This window comes from Mesoplodon densirostris, chromosome 19 (assembly GCF_025265405.1).
Source record: "Mesoplodon densirostris isolate mMesDen1 chromosome 19, mMesDen1 primary haplotype, whole genome shotgun sequence".
NCBI classification, from domain to species: Eukaryota; Metazoa; Chordata; class Mammalia; order Artiodactyla; family Ziphiidae; genus Mesoplodon; species Mesoplodon densirostris.
In genome coordinates, this window is record NC_082679.1 from 54,464,737 (window position 1) to 54,472,964 (window position 8,228).

Sequence of the window (8,228 nt, forward strand, 5' to 3'; positions counted from 1 at the left end):
CATTTATTATGTTTATAGGCATACACTGCTTGAGTCAAGGTTAGGCTTATAAAGTGATTAAAGGCAATTTTATTATAGCAGCATGTACTTATTTTATTCTAAAAGAATAAAATGCATGAAGAGAAAGTTTTTTTGTTTGTAACCTGTAAAATTGAGTTATTTTGCTGATTTAAAATACCAATAACTCACTTGAGGACCATGCTCTCCTGAAAATGCCATATACCTGATTCTTAAATGTGTCCAAGCACCTGATAGATGTGTCCAGAGCTGAAGTGGCAAGTGACTGGCTGCTCTTGGACAAAAGGTGCTTTCCCAGGGCTACAGCTGACTGTGCTGGGAAACAGCCATTGAGCAAGGCAGCACAGGCAGAGGGAAAAGACTTTATTTAAAGGCAAAATGCCCAAATGGCTCTCTGACATAGCTAATTTCTACTATCACTTAAGCTTATATATGATCCCCTAACTTTTTTTCTTAAGGGGCTGATTTGGATTGACTTGTTGAGAATGGTGTCCATTATCTATTAAGTCATGAGAGAGAGATTTCTGTGGTTACATGTAAACTTGTGATAGGTCTGCAGATGAAGAGGTGAAGAGGGTAGTGAAGAAGTCAGCCACAGTCTGGTCCGGTCTCTGTGAAGGTCACACCAGCTTCATTGTACACCTTGAAGACTTTCTCGATGCTGCTGACTTAAGCAGCTGTTCTCAGGTCCAATCCCAGGTTATACTTCATGGCTGTGCACATGATTTGCCTGGCAGAGTGCTCCATGGTGTAAGCTAAGCCAGACTGCACGATGTCTTTCTCAGAGGCATGCAATATCCTGTCTTGGAACTGTGCTGTGGGTACAATGGGAATAGTTCCCCCGTGCTTTCCAAATTTCCTTTCCAAACTCTCTTGAACAGACATGAGCAAGTGGTAGTTAGAATCCCTTTCATATTTGAAGGTCTAATGGCCATAGCTGACATGATTTAGATTCTTCAGCCACTCAAAGTAAGATACTGTCACTTCTCCAGCATTCAAGTAGAGATCTGGAATAACCACGATGTTCTTCTCTAGGAAAATCTTACCAGCTTCTGGAGTTGTCAGTCCGTTGGCACCTTCAGCAATAATCTTGGCTTCTTAACTTTGACTCTGGGTGTGTTGGACTTGGTCAGCTGCTTCTCACTGGCAGCAGGGATCAGTATGTCACAGTCCTCCTCCAAGATGCTCTCTTCATAGATCTTTGCTTTGCTCCACCAGCTTGTACTCCAAGATGCTGGCGCCGCAGTCGAAGAAGGCCCTCCACCATCTCGAAGAAGTTGGGGTCGTCCTCGCCGTCGGCCGCTGCCTCACTGTAGTGTCGCCGGCCAGGTGACGTGAGCCTTGGCTGCAGGGCAGCGGTGGCTGCGGCGGGCTGCCCACGGGCCTGGCCCCTCAGTGCGGCCGAGTCGGCCGCCACTGAACCTAGGGCTGTGGGCCCAACATGGGACAGCAGCAGCGCTTCACCCAGGCACCGGTACATGGCGGCAGGACGGAGGCCGCTGAGGAGAGGCGCTCTCACAGGCCCGGAGACGGACAGAGGGTTTTGTAAGTCTTAATGTAGGAGCCCCATCAAGTGATACTGAGCACGGCATCACTTCCGAGCAGAGGTGGTGGCCGGTGTGTCATAAGACTCATCTACCTGTGGGGAGCTCAGGCAGACAACCCCACCGACATTTTCATTTCCTTATGAAAGTCAACTATGGACGCTTTGAGGAACAGAATACCAATTAGGACATTTGGGGCATGAAAGTAATTTAGTGGGTGAAGGCACAAAAATATCATCATCACTTCTGTTGCTTACAGCAAATTAGCAGGTGGCCCAGAGAATGAGAGAGCTGATGAACACTGTGCATTCACAAGCCCAGTTCCCCAAGGTGCAACAAGAAAACATGTTCATCATGGAAGCAGGCATAGCTTCTGGACATTTCAGCACTTATTTTAAAAAGTGTGGAAATAACTTTTGCTTTAATGTGAATCAGATCTGAAGCTGGTTAATAATTTTCTTCCTCATTTGAGTTGCCTTTAACTCTCAATTCAAAACTATATTACATTGATTAGAAACATACGGAAATCAAACTGAACAATTATTCACACACATTTTATGATAGATAGAAAGCCACTTTATACTTTGCCTTTATGAATGACAACTTAAAGAGGCTTACAGGTGATTGGATCACCCTAGCCAATTTACATAAATGCAATTTGTGGAGAGATTTATATTGCCAAATTGGATGAGGTACATTTTTGAGTTTGCATAAAGTGTTCTGCAAATTGTTCCATTTTCTTACTGTACGCCCCAGGTTTCTCAACACAGGAACTCTAGTGGATTTACATTCTCTGTGTGGGAAACGATTGATGGAACTGAATGAAGGATTCAGTGTAAAAGATGAGCATCACTGGGCAGAAACAGGCTTCAAAGTGACTTGCCTTATCAGAAGCCCAAAATGATTCATCTATAATAATTAAAACAGTGTGATGCTGGCATAAATAGATCAATTAAACAATTTACATTATCTTTAAAAAGACTCTGATGTGATGCATATAATAAAATGAAAAGGAATAGATTATTTTAAAAAAATCATTGGGCTAATTATCTATATAAATAAGCACACACAAACACACATGCACACATACACTCCTTAGAATTCTTATCTAACATCGCAAGAAAAAATATTCTGAGCTCTTTTAAACATCTATACTTACACTTATACTTAAATCGTAGATATCACAAAAAAATCTACAAGTATATTAGGCTAATAGATAAGAAAGGCATTTATAATTTTAAAAAAATTCCCAGGAGAAATAATACAATAAGCCCTAGTATACTTAGCCCTACAAAACATATCTTCTGTACATCAAAGGCACTGCAAAGAATTAAAGATCAAATGACAAACTAAGAAAAACCTTTACAACATTTATTACATAATAATAGTTAATATAGAGATATTTAAAGTATGCATATATCATACAAATCTTGACAAAAAACAGTAAAAAAAATAAAATAGGAAAATGATATGGACGGATATTTTAAGGGAAATTGAAATACTGATAATTACTAAAAGATAAATTATCCAGTAATAAAAAATATATCAATTAAATACCAGGCTGCAATGAACACTCAGAATCTTTCTGCAGATTGAGTGCATTGTGAGACAGAGGGGAGGAGTGTACTTATTACCCTGGCTCCATCCTTGCCAACTCACCTGGTTTGATTGTTCCCTTCTATTGATGGCCACAGCTCCTGCCAACTGTCACTTTCTATTTAGCAATTTCCTCCTGCCAACTGTCACTTTCTATTTGGCAATTTCCTCAGGTTTCAGACAATCACCCAGCCCTTTGCCCCTACAGAAGAGGTGGCATAGGTTTTTCATGTGGCTGGCCTCAGAGTACCATAGCTTTCTTATGTGGCTGGCCTCAGAGTACCATGCCCTGTTGGTTGTCCTTAACATTTTCCCACACCTTTGTAAAGAGCACCCCAATTACCCTACTGAGTTTAGCATCAGTTTACTGTTAAGATATATCAAAATAAATGGGAAAACACCTCTTTTTTGTTACAGAATCTTGACATTATCTTAAGAAAATTATATTTTAGCCCATATTCCAGTTTGAGTTTCTTCCCAGGCTTTATGCACTTATCTGTAAAATTTTAAATGGATATTAATTTAAACATTAAATGAACAAAGATTTATTTCCCATTACATCAATTTTAAAAAATACAAACAAGAGGAAAAATGCTTTTACTGTTCATTACTTAGTTTGTATTAATTTACAATTATTAAAATTTTAATTTAATAGCATTGGTAATTCGGAAAAATTATTTCATCTTTAGGGTGAATTGAAATGAAGTAAAACTAAGCGTTATTAATATGTATTTGAAAAATAACTTTTTAATGTAAAGTTGTTAATTTGTTGTCATTAACACCACCAAAACAAAGATGAACATCCACTAAGTAACTGGATTTTGCAACAATGACAGAGCACCATTAAGCTAGAAATTTTGTAAAAACACTTCAATACAGTGAAGATAGCAAGAAAAATAGGAAGTCAACATATACCAATTGACGGAAATTCTCCCTGAAACAATAATCATAAATTAGAAGTAAACTGTATAATAATAGTTAACATGGAATTAAATATATTCATAAAAGCATTTAACAATATGAAAAACCACCTTTATTCATAAATTAATAATAGAAATGAACAACAACAAACAAAACCCAAAAGAATAAAAATGAGATTTAAAAAAAAGGATTAAAAAGGGTAAAATGGAAAGTAGAGGAAAAGGAAGACAGGAAAGGAAGGAGTAACATTCATGTTATTTCAATTGCTGAAGAATAAAACAGTGGAACGGAAATAGTATTTAAAACTCTAAGAAAACTTTCCACATTTTGACTCACACACATACACATGTACACTAATGTCATATATATCTGTGTAGACACATTATGTATTATGTGTATATACACACATGTGTTATATGTGTATATTCACAGTGTGCATTATGTGTGTATATACACACACACATACACATGCATGTCTTCTAAAGTCAGTATCATCTTATTTAATAAGGAACAGTAGTGATATTACCAAAAAGAACAAGGCAATTGTGCCTACAATCTCTGCACTAATCAGCACTTTAATGCACATATTAGTCAAAGTAATTGATCATGAGAAATGACTTAGAGGCATAAGAATAGATAAAACAGATAAAGAAGCAGTAAAACTATCTTTTTTTTTTTTTTTTTTTTTGTCTGCTGACCTGAATGTATATCTGGAAAACTCTAAGAAATCTAAAGAATCAATTAATGGGGCTTCCCTGGTGGCACAGTGGTTAAGAATCTGCCTGCCAGTGCAGGAGACATGTGGTCCAGGGAGATCCCACATGCTGCCAAGCAGCAAAGCCCATGCACCACAACTACTGAGCCTGCGCTTGAGACCCTGTGAGCCACAACCACTGAGCCCACCTGCTACAACTACTGAAGCCCGCACACCTAGAGCCCATACTCTGCCACAAGAGAAGCCACTGCAATGAAAAGGCCATGCACTGCAACGAAGAGCCCTGCTCGCTGCAACTAGAGAAAGCCCGTGTGCAGCAACGAAGACCCAATGAAGCCAAAAATAAATAAATAAATAAATAATTTATAAAAACAAAAGAATCAATTATGAAAAAATTCAGTAAGGTATGAGGGTATGTAAGTAACATAAAAACATTAATAGAACCAGATAGAGGTTCTATTCAATTATTCCAAATAAATTCTTTGTTGTTTATCTGAAACTCATGTTTGAGTGGTTTTTTTTTATTGGTGAATTCCGATAGCTCTACCTACTACTATTAATTTAGAAGGTGGTTTCACTTTGTAAATATGAAACATAAAGCTGATATGATAAACAATCTGTGTGATATTGTTACAAATTCTCTGGTGTTTGGAATTATTTCAAAATAAAAAGTTGTAATGATCTGTGCCCATTTCTAATTCTGGTGAACTAATTTATATATGTGATAGAGGGTGACGGCAGATATGAAGTAGGCAACGTTTTTGAGGCTTCCCTATAATAATAATAGTTAATACAAATCATAGTTCCTTACAAATCAACCCTGTTAGGTAATAATTCCTGTATATACTGAGGGTCAATAAGGCTAATTAATTTCTCCAAGGTATTGCAATTTAGTAATAGGATCACTATAGTAAATTGTCGAAAGTAATGTCATCAATGCAATAAATCAAATATCAAAGATAGTTACACAAATTGATTTTTTCACTCATTCTTCCATCCATCAATATAATCCACAGATAGTTATTAAAATCTATTTTATAGATTTTATATTAGGAACCATGTCAATTACATTTTTATTTATTAATTTTTTTTAGGTTCCTGGGTTCTTTCTTTTTTTTTAACCTCTTTATTGGAGTATAATTGCTTTACAATGGTGTGTTAGTTTCTGCTTCATAACAAAGTGAATCAGTTATACATATGTTCCCATATCTCTTCCCTCTTGCTTCTCCCTCCCTCCCACCCTCCCTATCCCACCCCTCTAGGTGGTCACAAAGCACCGAGCTGATCTCCCTGTGCTATGCAGCTGCTTCCCACTAGCTATCTGTTTTATGTTTGGTAGTGTATATATGTCCATGCCACTCTCTCACTTCATCCCAGCTTACCCTTCCCCCTCCCCATATCCTCAAGTCCATGCTGTAGTAGGTTTGTGTCTTTATTCTCGTCGTACCCCTAGGTTCTTCATGACCTTTTTTTTTTTCTTACATTCCATATATATGTGTTAGCATACGGTATTTGTTTTTCTCTTTCTGACTTACTTCACTCTGTATGACAGACTCTAGGTCCATCCACCTCAGTACAGATAACTCAATTTCATTTCTTTTTATGGCTGAGTAATATTCCATTGTATATATGTACCACATCTTCTTTATCCATTCATCTCTTGATGGACACTTAGGTTGCTTCAATCTCCTGGCTATTGTAAATAGAGCTGCAATGAACATTTCGAATTATGGTTTTCTCAGGGTATATGCCCAGTAGTGAGATTGCTAGGTCGTATGGTAGTTCTATTTTTAGTTTTTTAAGGAACCTCCATAATGTTCTCCATAGTGGCTGTACCAATTCACATTCCCACCAGCAGTGCATGAGTGTTCCCTTTTCTCCACACCCTCTCCAGCATTTATTGTTTCTAGATTTTTTGATGATGGCTATTCTGACCGGTGTGAGATGATATCTCATTGTAGTTTTGATTTGCATTTCTCTAATGATTAATGATGTTGAGCATTCTTTCATGTGTTTGTTGGAAATCTGTATATCTTCTTTGGAGAAATGCCTATTTAGGTTTTCTGCCCATTTTTGGATTGGGTTGTTTGTTTTTTTGTTATAGAGCTGCATGAGCTGCTTGTAAATTTTGGAGACTAATCCTTTGGCAGTTGCTTCATTTGCAAATATTTTCTCCCATTCTGAGGGTTGTCTTTTGGTCTTGTTTACGGTTTCCTTTGCTGTGCAAAAGCTTTGAAGTTTCATTAGGTCCCATTTGTTTATCTTTGTTTTTATTTCTATTTCTCTAGGAGGTGGGTCAAAAAGGATCTTGCTGTGATTTATGTCATAGAGTGTTCTGCCTATGTTTTCCTCTAAGAGTTTGATAGTTTCTGGCCTTACATTTAGGTCTATAATCCATTTTGAGCTTATTTTTGTGTATGGTGTTAGAGAGTGTTCTAATCTCATACTTTTACATGTACCTGTCCGGTTTTCCCAGCACCACTTATTGAAGAGGCTGTCTTTTCTCCACTGTATATTCTTGCCTCCTTTATCAAAGATAAGGTGACCATATGTGCATGGGTTTATCTCTGGGCTTTCTATCCTGTTCCATTGATCTATATTTCTGTTTTTTTTTTTTTTCTTTTTGCGGTATGCGGGCCTCTCACTGTTGTGGCCTCTCCCGTTGCGGAGCACAGGCTCCGGATGCGCAGGCCCAGCGGCCATGGCTCACGGGCCCAGCTGCTCCGCGGCATATGGGATCCTCCCAGACCGGGGCACGAACCCGTATCCCCTGCATCGGCAGGCGGACTCTTAACCACTGCGCCACCAGGGAGGCCCTATATTTCTGTTTTTGTGCCAGTAACATACTGTCTTGATTACTGTAGCTTTGTAGTAGAGTCTGAAGTCAGGGAGCCTGATTCCTCCAGCTCCATTTTTCGTTCTCAAGATTGCTTTGGGTATTCGGGATCTTTTGTGTTTCCATACAAATTGTGAAATTTTTTGTTCTAGCTCTGTCAAAAATGCCAGTGGTAGTTTGATAGGGATTGCATTGAATCTGTAGATTGCTTTAGGTAGAGAGTCATTTTCACAGTGTTGATTCTTCCAATCCAAGAACATGGTATATCTCTCCATCTATTTGTATCATCTTTAATTTCTTTCATCAGTGTCTTATAATTTTCTGCATACAGGTCTTTTGTCTCCTTAGATAGGTTTATTCCTAGATATTTTATTCTTTTGGTTGTAATGGTAAATGGGAGTGTTTTCTTAATTTCACTTTGAGATTTTTCATCATTAGTGTATAGGAATGCCAGAGGTTTCTATATATTAATTTTGTATCCTGCTACTGTACCAAATTCATTGATTAGCTCTAGTAGTTTTCTGGTAGCATCTTTGGGATTCTCTATGTATAGTATCATGTCATCTGCAAACAGTGACAGCTTTACTTCTTTTCCAAT

At 37.8% G+C, this 8,228-nt stretch overlaps 1 pseudogene; it reads right to left on the reverse strand.

The window, feature by feature from the left end:
• Positions 1–209: 209 nt before the first annotated feature.
• LOC132480552 (glutamate dehydrogenase 1, mitochondrial-like) lies at positions 210–1,498 on the reverse strand (annotated as a pseudogene).
• Between the last annotated feature and the right edge of the window lie 6,730 nt (positions 1,499–8,228).